Genomic DNA, 21,351 nt, shown 5'->3' with positions numbered 1-21,351 from the left:
AGGAAGGGTAAGGGCACTAATGACAATATATATTCGTCTTAGATGGTTTAATATAACATTGTCTAAAAGTGAGATGCTTTATTGTGCTTTTATAGATTTAAAAAAAAACCTTTGATTTTATAGTTAGAGATATATTCTTCGGTATAAATTAATCAAGTATGGAGTTAGAGGCAAATAACTAAATGTTATTAGGACTATGTATAATTCAGTAAAATCCAGAGTTAAGCTAATGGATAGTGATGAATTCGATTGTACTTTAGGCGTACGTTAAGGTGAATGTCTATCACTTTTCCTTTTCAGTATGCTTTTAAATGATATTGAAGAGACTCTAATTATAGGTGATGCTGAATGTATAGATTTGGACACGGTAAAACTATGTGTATAACTATACGCCGGCCGATGACATAATCCTGTTTTCTAAAACTGCAGATGGAATCCAAAAGTCTTTAGATATTTTACATAATTATTGCAGCAAATGGAAACTAACTACATGTATATAAAACAACAACAACAAAAAAAAACCAAAAAAAAAAACCAACAACAACAAAGATTGTTCTTTTTAGAATATATTGTAGACTTCAATAAAATATTTTTTTTATTATAACGGTTTGCGTTTGGAAATAGTCAACAAGTTTAAGTTACTAGGGGTTATATTTACTCCTGGTGGAGCATATAATGAAACAGAAAAAATGTTATCTGGTCATGCTCTGAAAGCCATTTTTATGTTGAATAAGTATATGTATAAGTTTACTAAAATACCGTTAATTCATATTTTTGACTTATTTGATAAACTCATTATGGCAATACTTAATTATTCGGCTGAAGGATGGGGTTGAACAAAGGAACTGCTGTTGAGAGAATTCATTTGTTTTTGTTTTTTTTGCAAACGACACCTTGGTATTAAAATTAGCACATAAAACAGTTTTGTGTAATGTTACTTAGGTAGATTACCTTATCTGTTAAAAGACAAATAGATATAGTAAAATATTGGATAAAGATATGCAATACTTCTGATAACAGATATGTTAAGGTTATTCATAAACTATTGAAAAGAGAGTCAGATTTAGGAAAAGCATACTGGGTTTCAAATGTTAAGACACTATTGTCTACTTCTGGGTTTTATTATATATGGCTAAGCCAAGGTTATTGTAATCTAAACCTGTTCTTATATAATTTTGAGCAAAGAATAAAAGACAAATTCACACAGAAATGGAACACAAAATTAGAAGAGTCCTCAAGGGCATTATTTTATCGCAATATTGCTAGTTTTGAGTTCAAATCTTACCAACATATTTTAAATGTTTATAAATACAGAGTTGCTTTAACCTTACTTCGATTATCTTCACATAGGTTAGAAGTGAAAACTGGACGCTAGGAAAGACCTAGCATAATTTTCAATGAACGCAAATGCAATACAATTAATATTATGTAATACTCTTGAAGATGAATATCATTTCGTATGTGAATGTGAACTTTACAAAGATCTTAGAAAACAATACTTTAAACCTTATTTTAGAACTCATCCAAATTTTGTTAAATTCATAGAACTAATAACAAGGGAAAACACAGCATATCTAAAATCGCTAGCTGCTTATGTATACAAAGCATTTGAAAGAAGAATACAACGATTGGATATTTTTACATAATATTAAATATTATTGTCTTTGCCTGTAAATTTTGCATATAACGTTCTGATGCTTACAATACAGTATTTTGTACATGTACGTGTTTCTGTTTGCCATCTGACCTGTATGTCATACTAGTATTTATTGTACATGCTTACATGTTTTTGTAAATGTTCATGGGCCAGAAATGGCGTATTACGGAAATAAAACGTTCAAATATAAGCGTGTAATTATACTCCACACCGCTGACCGAAAGAGGTTTAAATTTCAAATCAGGAATTTTGATTGGAAAATTGTTTCGCTACACTTCGTGGTATAAAAGTAGCTAAATGCATTTCCCATTTCTACAAGACGCTGTCTTCCGGCAATCTTTTGAATTTCACATTTTCCATTAAATCATTTCATTTACAGTATGAGGCTGCTGTCTGTTTCTATTATTCGAACAGAGTTATCAAGTGCTTTTCATTCCTATTTTATTTCACAAATTCAATGACACTGCAACTTATGTCCATATTACCAAGTAATGAGATCCAAACAACTAAAAAGGCATACCTGCTTGGCGGCATTCATTACGTTTTATGCATTTTAAGATCATTTTTTCCAAGTATTGTATATATTGTTTCATTTAGCGTGTTAAGATTACGATGCAATTGTAACTTAATGAGTAACATTTTTGACTGCAAAACTTGATTAAATATTATATTTGGTAAATCGTTTGAAGATTCGTAAAAATTCTTTTCTTTACTTGCGTGTCTGAATCATCATATGATATCTTAATATGTCAACCTGACATCAGTTTATTGTTATAGTAAAATCATTTGTTGAAAATCACTCACTGTACAAATTAAACTTCAGTAAAAATATGAGTGGGTAGTAGGATGGAAGGTAGCCTTCAGTGCTATATTTAGATTTTTGATTTTAAGTACAGCCAAACTTGCTTGAGAGACCACAACCTCAATGACTCAGATAATACTCCTACATTGCATTCATCTGTATGTCACAACTTAGTGAAATGTCATTTCAATGTAATGTTAATTTTCATGGTAAATACTGAATAGTTTTTTTCTTGTTTTATATAATGATATGATTCGAATAGCATTGGTCCACGATACATTACTTATCGTCTGCATATGACGCTTTATAGCAACTATTCTTCAAAATAAGTGAAAATAATAAATGAGCCGTGCCATGAGAAAACCAACATAGTGGGTTTGCGACCAGCATGGATCCAGACCAGCCTGCGCATCCGCGCAGTCTGGTCAGGATCCATGCTGTTCGCTTTTAAAGCCTATAGAATTGGAGAAACTGTTAGGAACAGCATGGATCCTGCCAGACTGCGCGGATGCGCAGGCTGGTCTGGATCCATGCTGGTCGCAAACCCACTGTGTTGGTTTTCTCATGGCGCGGCTCAGATATGAATTGATTTTACTTACATTGGCACCAACGACTTCATCGGTTTATTTTGAATTTTAACCATACTTTGAAATCAGATTAGGTTTGGAAAAAAATGAAATTACAATGTATATAGTAGGAAATTAAACATATATTAGCCTGAAACGTAGGTATGTACACTTTTCTGATGTAGCATGCGATCAACACCCAACCCCCAATCCCCAGGTTCCGTAGATTATTGCTCCGGTTATAAAAGGTAATGGTAAAGGTCTTGTTTATAACAGTGTCACCCCTATTGAAAGGGCCAGCCAATTTGGCTTAGACACCTAAAATGTGCGTACCAAATACCTCCCAACTCCTATCACTATGCCAGGCGCCAGGCGGATAAAAGCCGGTAACCATTCATTTAACTGGCTCGCGGCTCATGAACCATCCTTATGAGTGCCCAAGTACGACATTACGGTGGGAGGGGTTCGAATTTCAGTTCGGAATCCGAATGTTACACAAATGAAAACTGCAATAGAAACAGCTAGCTGTTTGTTGGATTTTAACAGGTTTATTATTATTATATATATAGGGGAGTCAGGGCTTTGAGTAAACAATTCTGAAGCTACTCAAGGGGAGGATGTGTAAAAGGGAATCCTCTTCTGTTAATGTGGGTCTGTTGAATCTCCCTACGGGTAAAGATGACGGTAATAGAAAGAAAAATTGTGGCTTCTTGTAAAAAAGAACTTGCCAGTATGACCTGCACATGACAGGCACATAGCTCAGCATACCAACATATGCACATGCACACCATCATTTTCGACAATATAAGTATAAGAAAAAGAAATTCGATAAATAAAATTTGAAGGCTAAGTGGATGAGGTGTAAGATGAAATGAAGATTCATAGAGACTTTTGTTTTTGCACACATTTAATGTTGAACTGTTATATAGGTATGCAGTACACCCTGTCTTAGTGGTAATCTACAGGTATAAATTAAGCAGCCACGTGCCTTAAATAGCCAATCAAAAAAACCCTTCCCAAACTGACTTTACTATTGTTCTGAATGAAAAGTTCTAAGATATTATTTTCTCATCCTCGGCTGATACTACAATAATGGATTTTTTTTGAGATCCAAGTTTAAACTGGTCTCCGCAGTGTATAACATAATTTGAGACGGACATCGTGGATTTTTTTAAAGACTGCAATAATTAGTACTGCAAAAATATACATTTTCTAGTATGAAAAAATATTTAAATTTTTGCTCGTATAAAGTACTCGTACAATTTTGAAGCAGTGGTAAGTGTAAACGTGGTACAAGAAGTTATCATTAGACTCGACACATCTGACCGAATGAGATTTGCTACTGTTTGTTTAAATTCTAAATTTGAGAAATTTAAGTCTATAATTTTTATCGAAGAATTTGACTGGAAACTCGTTCCACCCGCTTCTTGGAATGAAATTAGCTACATATATCTCCAGATGATATAAGACATTCTTTTCTCTCTGCAATCTTTTGAATTTCCTATCATTTACAACATTAAGGTTTCTGTTTGTTTATTTTATTCGAACGCAGTTATCGAAGGCTTTCACTCTGTTATACAAATGCAATGACATTGCAACTTACATAAACAGGTAATGAGATCCAAGCAACTAAAAAAGGCAAAAGGACTTACTTTGCGGCATGTGCAATTCATAGTTACTTTCTCGTGCATTTTTCTGACAAAAAATCATAAGAAATCATTTGATAGATCAATGAAATACACGTCTACCAGATGGTAGTTATCATACAGCGACATTGACTACACACGAGCTTGTTAAGTGGTAAGTTTGAGTATTACCCTTTCCGAATAATTAAATTGTAGCCATAATCGTAGCATGTGTTGTTCCAAAATCTGACCACTCCGGAAGTGAGGTTTCTTGTATAAATTGGAAGCATGCATTTACTGGTTCATAGGTTTTTAAAAACAAAATACACAAAAACTTTAAAGGTATTTCTCAGCAAAATAACGAAAGCAAACGACTTTGTTTTCGAGCTACGAAGTCGCAAAAACATGAAGTCACAAATAGCGCAATGGGCGGCGTTTGACTATGTGCATTTTCCCGTTTTTTTTCTGACGTTACGCAAGCGTCTTATTGCTTAAACGGCGTATGCTGTTTGCAAATAAATATTAAATCTAATACTTTCTGAAACATACCCAACACAGTGCATCCGCGCAATCTGGTCAAGATCCATGTTGTTCGCTTTCAATGCCTATTGGAATAAGAGAAACTATAAGCGAACAGAATGGATCCTGACCAGACTGTGCGGATGCGCAGGCTGGTCTGGATCCCTGTTGGTTGCAAACGAACTATGTTGGTTTTCTCATGGTGCGGCTCAAATCAGTATATTTCATAGTTGTCTTTATCACGTGAATATATGTAGTAAGTTTCAAGTTACCTACTTAGAAGATTGTATAATTGCAAGACAAGTTACAAATAATGAAGTGCATAGTATGTTATCAAACCTCACACGATTTATATCAGTATTTCCATTTGAGTATATAATGTTCTAATTTGATCTCACACAGTCAGACCAGTGTTATGGCCCTTGACGTAGTTGAAAATATACATCAAAGTTTGTATCGCATGTATCTCATTAAGTGTTTCAATTTTTTATTGCATACATCTTAAAAAATAGAAACATGAATCCATGTATCAATAACATGCAGCATGTTAAGTTGTAACATATTTGGGGTTAAGCGACCGCCAAGTACTGTTGTTATTTTTTTTTCGCTATAGTTCATCTTTTGGAACTACTGCATCTAAACAAACTCAGACAGTTATATAGAAAGATTCATTCTAACACGATCCGATTCATTTTCCTATTAAACGAAGAAGGCCGTAAACAGTGAATTATTATACAACAATTAACTTTTCTGACGTCACAATTATTACACCATAGCATCAAACGACATAGCGGCGCGCTGGAAAAGAAACCGATAGAAAACTGGCAAATATTTAATGAATGCCGGTAAGGATGTACTTAGTCCTTTGTAACGTTTTAGAATCGAAATAATATATCTCATTTAGTGATTTGTTCTTGAATAAAATTATTTGTTTATCGTTCAGATGCGTATCATTATATCACTCGGGCTGCACCCTCGTGATATAATTCCTTCGCATGTGAACTCAAAAAAATGATTTATTCAGCGACAAATCACTTCATGAGATATATATTTTCTAAATCCAGTCAGACTAATGTTTTCGTTTTTGAACATCGGACAAATGGAAATACCCGCTTTTGTTACTTGTTGAGAGAGATGTTGAGCAAGTTAATACCGATAGGGAGTTCGGAAATAAACAGTTTAATTGTCAAAATGTCAGTGTTTAATTACTACCTACAATGCAAAAAAAAAAAAAAAAAAAAAAAAAAAAAAAAAACGATTTTGAAATTCTCATATGTACCCATTGTCATACAGAAAAGACTTGCACATACACAGCCTATATAGTGCTTAACCACCAAGATTATTCCCCTCCCCCTCCCCCACAAAAAAAAAAATGACCTTGTCGCACAACTAAGCCAATTTCAAAGCCGAATTTGCTGACCTTTGACCTACTGACCACAAAATCAATAGAGATTTTTTGCTGGTCATGATCAACCTCTCTATGAAGTTTCATGATCTTCGGCCCAAGTGTTCTAAAGTTATTGTCCGGAAAAAGGTTTAAATGTTCACTCTGACCTTTGACCTTTGGAACTCGAACGCGAAATCAATACAGGTCATCTGCTGGTCGCGTTGTGATCCTAATCTAAAGCGTTCTGAAGTTATTGTCCGAAAACCGTTTAAATGTTCCGGGCCATTGTGACCTTCACCTGTGACCAACTGACCTCAAAATCATTAAGGGCCATCTACTGTCATAACCAACTATCCATATCAATTTCCATGATCCTAGGCCCAAGCGTTCCTAAGTTATCACCCGGAGACCGTTTAACTGCTTCGTGTAATTGTGACCTTGACCTTTGACCTTCTAACCTAAAAGTCAAACTTGAGCAGTATTTTACCATGCTATACATGTATACAAAAAGTTTTGGTCCTAGACCTAAGCGTTCTCAAGTTATCATCCGGAAACTGTTTAACTGATCCGAGTCACTGGCCTTGACCTTAGACTTACTGACCTCAAAGTCAAACTTAATCTGTATTTCATGATGTTACACCTGTGTACTAAAATTTATGATCATAGGCCCAAGCGTTCTCAAGTTATCCTCCGGTCAAAGTTTAATTGTTCAGGGTCACTGTGACCTTGACATTTTGCCTACTGATCCCAAACCCGCACTTAACCTGTATTTTGTGATGTTACACCCATGCACCAAAAATTATTTACATCAGTCAAGCCTTTCATGAGTTATCATCCGGAAACCATGAAAGCCAACGGACCGACAAACCGACCGACAGATCGACAGACAAGCTCACTCCTATATTCCCTCTTCCCCAAACTTCGTTTTGTTGGGGTATAAAAACGTCCGGTGTATCGCTCTCCTGCATTGCTTGATACCATTTTGTTTCCAACAGCTTTAAAGAACGCAATGACGCTACGTTGCGAAGCGTAACGTTTGGCGTTCCGCCAGAAGCCGCTGAATTACACCTTCTTCACCTTAAAACCAGTTTCATCGGAGCATTTTTCCCTGTAGACACATGTACTTTTTGCATTAAGTAGTGTTTAGATTATCATGCAAATGTATTTGATAACGTATACAGTAAACATTTTTTTTGACCGCTAAACTTGATTCAGTATTATTGTGCGTCGGGGCGGGATTTTGCGACAGTCCACTGCATTATTCTTATTCAGTGGCCATCTACCTTACACTATAACAAATGTAGTGTTGAATTTTATCTCAGTCTAACTAAAGTACTTGATTTTCTAAACGAAGCTCTGAGGATGACCTATTCACATTCCCTTCTCTGTATATTTGGATTTCCGATATTGCTATTTTCATTTCCGCAAATCTATTTTTATTTGAACCAATCTGACGACTCGTTTCAACAAGCATTTGGCTGAACCATCAAAATAGCGTTGAATGTCACAGGGTGAGAAGAATGTACAGTAAGTCCGGGGCTCGAACCTGGGACCCATCGCTTATAGGGCAAGTGCTCTACCGACTGCGGTAACCGGCTGTCTGAAACAAATTCTCCCCTTAAGTGACCAAGTCCGTAGCATAAAATATGATAACTCACAAAACACAAGGTGGTCGCCATAAGAAATAGTATTATAAACATGAAAAACCCAGGCTAAATATAGATATTTTAAAACTTCTACTTTCAATTTCAAATGTTGAAAGCAAGGCTCTGATTGGCTAGCGGAAGGCCGTCAGAAAGAGTCTTTCAATAGCACGTCTTTAGCATAGCCAGTCGGCGCATTCTTTTTTATAAATAATGGTGATATATAGGATAAAAACATTTATAGACAGTCCAGGACACCCCCAAAAAATCAAGCACCCATTTACTACATACACATTGATATATAGTAAATGGGTGCTTGATTTATTTATGGGTCACGGACTGTCTGTAATTTTTTTCCCAATATATCACCATTATTGACCGAACAAATGCACCGAATGCCTGTGATCATCATTTCCAAAGCGTAGAGTTATTTGGAGAGACTGAATTTCAGCCATTACAGAATTAAACAATTATATTGCTATTTGCTCGTTTTTCGGCGAACACCGTCTATAAACGAATTCATGACTTATGCCACGTTACGTAAGTTTGCTAATCAGATTACTTGATAACGCATTCAAAACGAAAGATTTATGCAACACTCTGTCTGATTGGACGAGAGTGTCTGTTTTTTCACTCTGCTGATTGTGCAACGCTGAGTGAAATGTCAGACAAAGCGTTTATCCTTACTGGCTCTGTTAACAGTACTACGTTTCGCTCAGTATATTTAGCCAGAATATTGATATATCTAACAATCATAAGTAAGTTTAATTAATAAATATAATAATCAAAGCGCTGAAAGCACAGAAAGATTGAAACATTTCGATTTATAATCTGAAGAAAAACATGTTGTTCTGGTTAGAAGTGAGTATGTAGCCTTCACTTTCACTCCCATAAGTAGTCATGTGGATCTCCTCAGATCTTTTCCTACACAAAAAAGCTAGCAGACGATTTAATAAAAAATAGAATGTAAGTCAAGGTCTTATACCCTTAACAATAAGAACAATGCAGTCCTACGACTTACAGACAAGTCCAGCATCACCCTGATGCTCTAGTTATCAGTACCACTAATTAGGTTAATTGACTACCAATAACAAATGTGGAATGTTTTATTAACATTATAATGGAAAGAATCGCGTGACGTCCATGGCGTCCACGCGCACGTTGCGACAACAAGTTGACGTCAGTTTCGTGGAAAATGATATTGCGCGTCATTTTGATTTGTTTATTGCATTTTCAGAGAAATTATTTTCGTATTTGTCCTGTCTTTTGTTACAGAACGATAATTTTGATATAAATAAATCATTTGATAATGAATATGTAATAAAAAGGTTATAACTTTGTATGTGGATATATGCACGAGTTCTGCAGGGGTGATATTGCGCGACTTTAGGAGCGCAATATTATCCGCGAAAGAACTCGTGCATATATCCACATATGAAGTTTATAACCTATAAAAATAGATTTATTTTGTGATGATCCCAGATTATATGTTAAAAAGAATATACGAAATCACAATGAGACATTATGTAAGAACATGTTAAACAGTTAATAGTGTTTGGTGCAAAAAAATGAGAAATTACATAGTTCTTTTAGAATATGTACGAAAAACTCTTTATTAAGTTTTAGTCGGTGTGTATGATTTTATTTAATTGAAAAGACTTAATACAAGGTGTGTGACCAGTGATACATCTTAGATTCGATGATTTCAAAATCGAGATGAAGGTAGTGGTAAGTATTCCATTACTGTAATATTTCATGTTGTTGATACGTCAGACACTAAATACTTGCAAGAAAAAATATGAGAAACATTAAAACAGGTTGAGACCTGTTAATATATTGTTAGTTTTTTTTTTATGAAAATAAAATCATGAACATTTTATGCGACATTCAATCTTAGTTGGTCAACAATTTTGTAGGAAACAAATAAAACATGTGTAGACCATATCGATACCCATAGAAAAATTGAGTATCAATAATAATTCTGATAAACAAGTATTTCTATAAGGAATAAAATTCTAGTAAGGTTTTCATTTGCGTTATACATTGTGATGTTGCACACAATTTACACATGTATTCAAAGGGAGCGGTGGTATAGCTGATAAGGTGTCGGTCGCTCAATCCAGGGGTCTTGGGGTTGAGCCCCGCTGGGGTCGCGACCATGACTTCTCATATGACACAAGTACTGGTTTTTAGAGGAAGTGGACTTGAGAGTGGTTCCAATAAGCTTTAAAGCTTTCATCACAATCAAGCTAAAACAAATCAGCATAAACTGATTCAAATATGTAGTCTGTCATTTAGATGTCATCAGTGTTCTCTGCAAAATGTTATTTTAAACTGCTATATTTTTGTATGATTAATCATCCTTGGGCATAAACAAGTATTCATAGCTGCTTTGCAATGAATTGTTTGTCATATTTATATTAGAAAAAATACGGTCTCAATATTGCAATGTGAGCACAAAAACATTTATGATATTTAAATTCTAGATTATCCGACAACAAAAATATAAGATTTGTTTAGATATCTGGAAGTTAATACTATATTTTCTATGAATATACTAGTATGTTACGGGAACACAAGAGAATTAGTTGTTTTACTACTTTTTACAATGAAAATATCAATGTATTCAACGTGTACTTAACACTAAATTGTCCACAGAGCCATTGTTACGACAAGAAGTCAACACCGCAAAAGTTTAGCTCCAAGATCATTCTCCAATTAATCAGATCTCCAAGATTATAAATTTGCTCAACTCCCAAGACTATCAATGTTTGCCAGGTTTAAAATTTTGTTTTTTTGTACAATTGCTATATTGTGAGGCTTAATAGGTAAATTAAACGAGAATTATCAGTTGGCTTAGCAGAGTTGGCATATTAAGTGAGGCATAGTGAGGACTGTTTTAGAAAGGTTCAGAATTCGAAAGCTGCACATGTATACCATATAGGATGTACCTCTGCGTCACGGTCATGAAAACTAACGAACAAATCCACAGCTGGCAGCGGGCAACAACTAATAATATATATTCTTGACCTTATCAATACTACTTTTTATGTTCAAAAGTCTATATTAGTGAATGTTGTCTTGACAAATCGTTATGTATTAAATAAATAAGGATACTTATTAAGAATGGCCATTGTGTCGACTTCAACAAAACGAAAACATAATTTTCAGATATATAGCATAATGTTTTGACAAATAAGGATCATTGGTCTTATTCTTAACTATAAGCTAGAGGACATAATTTTAAAAGTATTTCTAAGTATCGAGCAGAATAGAAAAAAATAATTATTTTTCAAAACTCAACACGATATCACATAAAACACCAACTTTCACTATTCTTGGAGCAAGGGTTGTATAATTCTACACATTTCTCCGAAATCAACTTCTAGTTTAGCCGACCTTAGAAATACAAAGGACTGATGTCACAACTTAATCATGACACCAATATATTAAAAGTGTTGCAACCTCACTTCTTTAATTCATGGGCTGCTGCCTTTAAACTCCGCTACCTTGTTAAAAAGTTTAAAAACAGTAAAACAGTAGAAGTCACTTGGGTTCACCAAACTAGAAACTAGACCTATCTACCCCAAAATCCTGTGCTTCGCCTTCCGCACAGTTTTCAGATGAAAAAGAACTTTACACATGAAAATGAATCTATTTTAAAGACTCTGTAGTTTTTATTCTGTTTGATTAACGTTTCGGCCTTATATGGCATTTATGAAATGACAACTTTCGAGTATTTTTTCAATTCAACATCAATTGTAATACAAATCCGGAACTGACGTATTGTTGTTAAACGTCACCGTCAAGTACTGCTAAAATCGAGACACATTTACAATTCACAAGGAACGCCAATAGTTATCTTGTAATAAGTAATGCAGGTCTATTTAATATTACCTATTGACACAAATATGTAATAAAGAAACACATGCATCATTCTCGCATACCAGAGGTCTACCATGGTTCCACGGATGTTCGTTTCGGGATTTTGACGAACCTCTGATGGATGAGAATGCACGATCATTTTTTTAATGTATTTCTTACAATTAGACATTGAAGCAATGAAACAATTTACATAACATAAAAACAGGAAATCTTAAAGAAATATTTTTACTCAATTTTACATTAATCGTGTAAAAGTATCAAAAGATAAAATTAAATATACGAAATAAATAATATGAATCGGTCATTAAAAAAGCTGTACAAAAGAAGGGAAAAAAAGAATACAGGGAAGTAATTCAAAAATATAATCTATTTTCTGACGAAATCAAGCAGTTTCTTACATAGCAAACTCCTACACAGTGATCTCCCTTGCCACTCAAATCGCTCCGTAGGAATCGGGACAGATAGGAAAAATCGCATGTAGCTCTATAGACATGTACGAAAAATAAATCAAATCATATGCTGTTTTATTAATAATGAGTGCATTATGCAATATTAATCTTAAATTACAGAAATCTTTATAATACGTTTTGAACTATTTTTTCGCGGCATATTTTCATGCGCTTCTGTAACATCCGGGGTTTTTCTGAAATGTTTTAAAAGAATACACATTCACTTTTCAACTTAGCCATGATTGATGGGTCAACAACTATAAAAACATATTTTTAATGCGAAATGCCACAATTTTTAACCTTATTGTATTTATATATGTATGGTATTATTAACGGACTGTTGAACAATATTCAGAAAACAGTTTATATCAGTAAAAGTATCTGTCGAATAGCCTGAAAAAACGGGCAAAAACCCTATGGCGGATTAATCTGCCTTTCAGTGAAAACTGTTAGTATGATATTTTTGCAAGCTCTGAAATACGGTAGTTATAGGTTGAAACGGTCTCAACCGCTTCGCGGTTTCAGCCTAAAAACCTGTTCAAATACCAGAGATATCAATTTACAGAGAGAGCTTATATAAATACGGTCTGTATAGGTGTGAGAATGGTTTCCAGACCACTGCTGTAATTATTCGTCGTAGAAAAAAAAACCCGGAAAAAAATGCAACCCTACGAGACCCTTGTGAATACTTAAAAGAGAACCATATAAATTGTTATAAAGTGTCGTGCTTAGTTTGCCTGTTTGCAAAATGTTAGATAGATGATAGAATAACACAAACGAAATGAAGCCTAATAAACTTCTTGTCATTAGAATTCGCCGACCACCTCTTTTAAAGATATTTCCTGTTTTAGATTACCATTATTTGCGTAAGTCAGAGATTAACTCTGCCCCGCCAGGTCGAAATTCGAATAAAACGCACAATATATCTGCTAGATCTTTTGAAGATTACTAAAATTTCTTTACTGTGTCTGAATCATGAAAGGATCATGAAAGGATATCAAATTATGTTTACCTGTCATCCACTTTTTGTGAAACCAGTACGGTCTCATCTACATCTGAGACAGTTAAATAAAACTGCGCGCTTATAATAGAAGTTATTATATGAATGACAATTGTAAAATATTTATTAAGCTGTATGACTAGGAGTTAGGCAAATCTAAAATCCCTATTCAAATTCATTTACATTTATTTTGACCGTATTCCAGAGTTCTAGCCAATCATTAATGTTGACATAAAACAGACTGTCCAATCGGGACTCAGAATAGATCACATGCGTTTTGTTTGTGATACCGCTTGTGAGCACTTGACCTTGGTTTGAATAGAATAACAATAGAGGGGGGAGTTAGATGAAATTGATCAACAAAAACTGGAACCGTGCATTGGCAGACGAGTATTATATAAACAGATGTTTGTAAGCAGTTGAAAACAAAAGTGTTCACAACTCGAAGAAATACTTTAGGAATTTCAGAGAAGCTTGCTGACAGTAAGTTCTTTTTACTATATGTGTACAATAATTTGTTTTACCGGTGCTACATTATTTTGTGATTGTTTTGGTATTTTCATAATATTTACTTAAATACTATATTCATGAATCAGTCTACATTAAAGAATTATGAATGACATTTAATCTGCTATCGCGTTGAACTAATTGTAACATTAGAGTTGTTTTACTGAATATGTGTTTACAAAAGCACTGTTAATTATTTTTTGAGATTTAGAGAATATATAATGTTCATGTACACTTGCTATCATTTTCAACTAGAACCCAAATACTTTTTACTACATCGAAATTCATTAACGAAAGCGGGAATTTCAAAAACAAGTTACATCTTTGATAACACGTTTAAATAATTTCACCCGATGTACAATTATTAGAAAGGTCAAATGTTCACTTTTTTGACGTAACTTGCGTCGAAAAATCACATTTTAGCCTAGCCCTAAATAGATGTGAAGGCGATTAATATAGTTTAGGGGAGTCCATGCAATTCAAAAAGTAATTATTTTTTTTATTTAATATAACAAACTCGCCGAAATATGTACGGTTATCTAAATTTCAAATAGGTACTTGAACTATTCGCCGAAGGAATGCTTACTTTATTAAAAAATCATGCCAAAATCTTTCTTCGAAATTATTGTTTTTGAGCGACATGACTAAGTAGTGTGTAAAAACAGTCCCATAGATAAAAACCCTAAAATTCTCAAATATTTTCTTTTTACTTGTCTTAACCTCCCACCGCTCCCCCAAAAATACAACACACCCTATATATTAATGCATGTTACACACACACATAAACGTAATAAAAAAACAAGAAAAAACAAAAAAAAAAACTTTTTAATAAACATCTTACTGCTCGTTCTCTCCTCCATAGATTTTTTTTGAATTTCTGAAAATATTCCTAAAACGATTTTGATTAAAATAAGATTATAAAATTCCATGACTATCGGGTTGATCAACAGCAAATAATGTTCAAGGCCTAATTACTTGTTCGTGACCGTATAGTTTTGTTGAAGAGAGCAAAAGTAATTTTACTTGAATACAAAGAAATATTTTATCGATAAATTTGTTTAGCTTCACATGTAAAGTGTTTTATTTTTCAGATGAGGCTGACTGTGACAAATACCCTTGTCCTCGTGCTGATTGTTTTTATCCGAACAGAAAGAACTGTAGCGTATTCGTCCGAAGATTGTATAAAGGCTTGTGGATACAGATCTTTTTCAGAACGTGTCTGCCAGTCATGTGTTGACAAACCACCAATGGACTTCAAAATGTGCACCTTTGCCTGCGACAATACTTCTAAAACTTATAAATACACCCAACAAATATGTTACAAATGTGCATCTTCTGTAGAGTTAACACCACAGATGTGTAACCGAGCGTGCGAGAATTTTCAACGCATTCCGTATGGGCAAATATGTGATCGTTGTCAAAAGTTGTAAAAAGAAGCCGGACATGTAGACATGCATGCGGAAATACTATTTCTTTTGATTTCCAGAGAATCTTCAATGCATGCAAAGACTGATAGACTGATGTCGTGTATATATTTGCGTTGTTACCCAGCATCGATTCCACGAACAACGAGATTACTAACAAAAAGAAATTTATGCTTTATTTTTTGTTGTTGTTGTTGTTTATTGTTTGGTTTGAACTTATTTTTTTGTGTGTAAAATGTTTAATTTGCTACAATTAATTGACTTGTCTTGATGCTTGAAGAAAGTTTCAGAGCCGATTGTTAACATACTACAAGTATTTGCTGAACAACCCGTTTCTAACGGGCCATGATATTCAACATATCAGAGGAATCTCGTTGCACTTTGCAACACAATAAATGCTTAGTCGATTGCATGATCAGTGATATTAACAGAATTAGACACATTAAAAGAGAACCAGCCTTTACTTGGAAATCCTGCAAATCAAGGACAAAAACAAGGATTTAGCTAAGCAATTACTTATGTTTTGTAGTGAAACTGGGGCCTGAATGAGATATCTGAAATGAGCTGTAGTCAGGCACTCGCAGCCTATTTGGAAATACATTTAAAGACTTACTTACAAAGTTCATTAAACGTTATTTCTATACTCATACAAGTATGTATAAATTCTTAGAATTGCTACAATCTAGTAATAAATCTACTCTGGTTAATTAAATTTGTGTAAATATATAACTTTAGCTAATACTAGTAACAAGAGAAACGAATTATTGTTTGGAATTTAACACGTGTCTTGGAAATTCATGTGCGTTTGTTTGTGTTAACATTAATTATTAATTATATAACATATACTGCCATTCAGTTGATCACCATGTAGAATACAACCTATACTTCTTGAATTCGTAAATGCAGGTAATTTTTGTGCAGTAATATTTCAATATATAACAATATCGACATCGTTTATATCATGACATCGTTGTAATATTCCTGTAACATCCCAATTTATTTGTTAAAATCAGATCTGTTCATTCTCTGCTTACAAGTCCTTTTGCCTGTCACGTGTATTGCAATATATGTTTAATCTCATGTTGTATGAACAAGATACATGTATTATATACCTTAATAATAATATATATATATATATAATTCTGTTCTGTTTTGTTCTTATAATCTTGTTGGATTGACATCAGAACCAAACAATCAATCAGATGTCATTGAATTGGTGATCAATTAGATCATTTAAATACAGTCAAACCTGTGTTGAAGACCACCTCTGAACAGAGACCATTTGGCTCTAAAGACGGCGTGTTTTTGTTTCCCATTTTAACATTTACAGTGTATTTTAACTTGTGAATAAAGATCACCTCCCAATAAGAACCACATTTTGGCTCTCCCAAGGGTGGTCTGTATAGGCAGGCTTGGCTATATTTCACTGAATAACATTTCAACAGTCACAATAATTGAGCCACGCCATGAGAAAACCAACATAGTGGCTTTGCAGTCTGGTCAGGATCCATGCTGTTCGCTTTCAAAGCCTATATTGCAAATAGAGAAGCCGTTAGCGAACAGCATGGATCCTGACCAGACTGCGCGGATGCGCAGGCTGGTCTGGATCCATGCTGCTCGCAAAGCCACTATGTTGGTTTTCTCATGGTGCGGCTATAATAGTAAATTGTACTGCATAATTCCCGAAAGGCACTGTCTAGAAGTAAAGCGTGTGATTGTTTAAGGGCTAAACGCAAAACAAGAAGCGTGTCATACCCCATTTTTATTACAACGTTCGTAGTTTTTACAGAATACAGCCAGAACATTGTCATGATCATTAATCTTGCAAAAGAGCGAAGAGCAGAGGGCGTATTATAAGATACGTGGACTGATTGGCATTGGCGCAACAGAAATTAAAGCCGACTTGGACAAAGTGTACGGAGACAGTGCGCTGCCATGCCGTACTATTACCGATGGGTATCTCTCTTTAAAGACCAGCACCAAAGATGAGGCCCGTCCTGGGTTCCCTCTGACTGCTTATTTTTTGTGACACTCCGAGATTAAACTATTTCATGGCTAGTATTTTAAACAAAATCATATTTTGTAATATATATAGAATATATATTTCGTGAACCGCGATACCTCATACCCCCAAACTCAACACCTCTTCATCATTCTTAAAGACACTCGAACTCAGCCTCGGGAGAGTTCAAGAATTTGTGTTCCGATGAGAGAAACTCATCTCTCAATATAACATAAGTATTGTTTGGAAGTCAAGCCGGAGGCATTTTTTGCTCGGAGGATAGAACTAAATGGTACTTGAGGGTACATTTAGGCGTTTCGTGTTACCATACGTTACTTGACCTTGAAAACTGGGCATATTTAGTTCTTTCTCTGAATCAGGTGTTTATGACACCATGTAAACATATGCAAACCACCGGTGAAATGTAATGATCATTTGGTAATAGCGTAAAATTCAACAATGCATGAAAGCATGAAAAAAATTACGCTAAAATGTCACTGAAATGTATAGAGCCAAGGACCGTATCAAGTGTTTTTGAGTTAGGTGGTTATTCACATGACACCATTTTTATATCAAATGTACAAAAATATGAGCCGCGCCATGAGAAAACCAACATAGTGGCTTCGCGCGCATCCGCGCAGTCTGGTCAGGATCCATGCTGTTCGCTTTCAAAACCTATTGCAAATACAGAAACTGTTAGCTAACAGCATGAATCCTGACCAGACTGCGCGGATGCGCAGGCTGATCTGGATCCGTGGCTTGTCGCAAAACCACTATTTTGGTTTTCTCATAGCGCGGCTCATTATATATTTTTTTAAATGTCATGATGATAATAATTATAGAGCCGTCCCATGAGAAAAACAACATAGTGCATTTGCGACCAGCACCCACGCAGTCTGGTCAGGATCCATGTTGTTCGCTAACGGTTTCTCTCATTGCAATAGGCTTTGAAACGGTTTATTTAATTGCAATAGGCTTTGACAGCGAATAGCATAGATCCTTACCAGCCTGCGCAGGCTGGTCTGGATCCATGCTGGTCACAAATGCACTAATCTGAAATGCGCACACCAGCCGAAGTCGCATGTTTATGAAAAGAAAATACATTTCTTACTAAAATATTTCGGGTGAAGTTTGCATGTTCTTTAGACAATAATTATAACGTATTTGTGCATTATAACGAATTTGGCACTTTAACGCTAGTAGAAACGACATTAAACCTTAACATGCTAAATTTCTATAATGAACTTGTCCATCTTTCAATTTGGACAGTATCATTAACCGTTAAAAGGGGTACATACCAAACAGATACTGACTGAACGGCGAACAGTACAGTTCATGATCAGACTGCATGGATGCGCAGGCTGATCATGATCTGCACTGGTCGCAAAGGCCAAATCAATCGTGTCTAGCATGATAAGGGTTAGTTGCCACCAACATGTGAACAGGTGATGTCATTGCCATGAATTCAAACCTGGCCGATCTGGACATAAAATGAAAATGAAATTCAACCTGTTTTATTGAGACAGTTTTATTAAATAGCAAGACTACGCTCAAATTATTATCAAATTAACTTAATTGTAAATTTGGTGGCTATATCTATGACATTTCTTTATGTCACGTTAGCAAGCACACGGTTTATGACACATTTCGTTGTGTTGTGCCAACGCAACTCGACGAAATCTGTTGTTGTTTCTTTTTTATGTGTGGTGGGGGGGGGGGGGGGGGGGGTCATGTTCGGCACATATGCTTCAACTGAAACAAAAGCAGTTTTCCTGAATGTTTAGGAAGTGTCCTTTCTGTTTTGAATAAAACCAGATGGAGACAGGACTGACATGTAGTCAAATAAATATGGCTGCAGTGTCTCGTCTTGGTGTGCGTGCCAACGCGACAAAACAAAATGTCGTAAATATGTCACTATAATTCATAGACAGCGCAAAAGAGAGAAAGTTAAAATCGCAAAGGCATGATCAGTCGTGTCCAGCATGGTAAGGGTTAATTATTATGTCAGGCAATGTACATGATTTCCATAAACGAAGCCCGTTCTTAAACTTAAAATGTTGGTTCGTATTAATATCGTTACCTTTAATTGTTGTTGGGCACATGACCTCTGCATAATGCAACTTAATCGTTTTCGAGGTTGGGGAAGCATGCGCAATAGATGTGATACACTTATGTCATTTGAACGAGATTCTGCACCACGATACTGGGTATCTGTCAGGCTGGTACAGATTGTTGTCGCCAAAACAACATTTCAAGGCTGTTGGTGAATAATACCAGTTTTGTTCACTTCAAAAGGACTTTTTGGGTATCGTTTTCATGCCGGAGAGGATAGAAAAATGGCTAGCTTGTAACTTGATACAAATTGTGAAATAAATATCTGTACCTTGACATGCAATAAGCCAGGTTATTATTGTAATAAAGTTGTAGTGTTTACATAACTGCGGTATTTATTTTAGTTGTTTAAAGTTATAATTTTCAAAAGTCCGTCTTTTTGTTTTATGCTTCATATATTGCGAGGTATATATGTTATTTATTAAAATGCGACCTATAACCCCTAAATTATCAAAGATACATACCGGCCTTGTTGCAGTCAGGAGAGTTTGTCATGTAGTTGCATGTTACGCGCAATAATGCAGACGATCTTGGTTAAATGTGATTCTATGGGCTGTGGCATGCTCTCCCGGAAATATGTTCTTTGCAGCAAAAAGGGGATATGTGAGCCACGTTCACATAATGACGTAATAGTAAAATACTAGCCCTTCTCTATAGATATACAGAAAAGCAAAATAATCGCTAAACCATGCATTTTATATTCGACTTTGCAAAATGCTTTTCTGTGTTTGCATAATCCTATTATATGCATGCCTGACACCTAAAAGGTATTGAGGCACTAGGGGCGTAGCCAGCCGCAATTTCATGTTCTGGGACAAATAAGAGAGGTTCGGGACGCCGGGGATATGCTTTGAATTGTAGGACAGTTCCAGTGCATTTTGACGTTTATGTGGAGATATAATCTTCCCCTCCACCTCCCCTTTGAAATAATTAACATAATAAATTATGCATATGAAAATCATATACAGGCCCGGGTCTTTGGGCATAGAAGATACTATGCGACTCGATACTTTATACACAGACACCTGTTCGGCGCACAATACTGTATAAAATAGTGTTCATATATTGTTTATTATTAGTAAAACCGAACACAATCAACATAACACCATGCTGCTTAAATATTGCACTATTCTTCAGCAGTGTTTTAAATGCCGATGGAAATGATGTTCTTCTTAAATAACGAAGACACACTATAAAATATTAATTCTAAAAGCAATGTAAAAGAAAAGAATGTCAGACTACTAGAATTATTTTTTACAAGCAAATCAAGTCTGAATGCCCCGCACTCTCCCCACTTAAGTTATTACAAATTGACATGTCTGTATTATTACAATGCTCAAATGTGTGTGTATTTACTGTATTATACTTAAGGTATTCAGATGTTGCGATATTGATTATATAAATCTGAGATATTTTTTTCATCACTTTATTTCATATTATCATATTATAATTTTTTTTTATCACGAAATACCAGTTCAATGTACAGGCTCCTAAAAGATATTTTTGTATGAATGTTTTGTCTGTTCTGAAATATGCATATAAATTCAGCAGAAATGCAGTAGCGATTCAATCGTGAAATTATCAAACATGTTAACATGATTATTATTTCAGACGGACAAAATTAAGAAAATTTCTTTACAGCCAAATTCGACTAGAATGAAAAGTACTATTCGTACTTTCTCATATTTTCAGTGATTTTCAAGTTAAGTCCTATAAATAGTTAACATAGTACTTGTTTAGGTTTTACGACGTTCAGATAAAAAGTAAAGGAGA

At 34.8% G+C, this 21,351-nt stretch overlaps 1 long non-coding RNA gene across 1 annotated transcript; it reads left to right on the top strand.

The window, feature by feature from the left end:
• Positions 1 to 13,415: 13,415 nt before the first annotated feature.
• LOC123532035 (uncharacterized) lies at positions 13,416 to 16,604 on the top strand. Its single transcript, XR_006682556.2, has 2 exons — positions 13,416 to 14,016; positions 15,132 to 16,604. It is a non-coding gene; the product is annotated as an uncharacterized LOC123532035 (long non-coding RNA).
• Positions 16,605 to 21,351: the final 4,747 nt, after the last annotated feature.

Source organism: Mercenaria mercenaria, chromosome 11 (genome assembly GCF_021730395.1).
Source record: "Mercenaria mercenaria strain notata chromosome 11, MADL_Memer_1, whole genome shotgun sequence".
Taxonomy (NCBI): domain Eukaryota; kingdom Metazoa; phylum Mollusca; class Bivalvia; order Venerida; family Veneridae; genus Mercenaria; species Mercenaria mercenaria.
The sequence above is the reverse complement of the archived record's forward strand: the minus strand, read 5'-3'. Positions and strand labels throughout refer to the sequence as shown.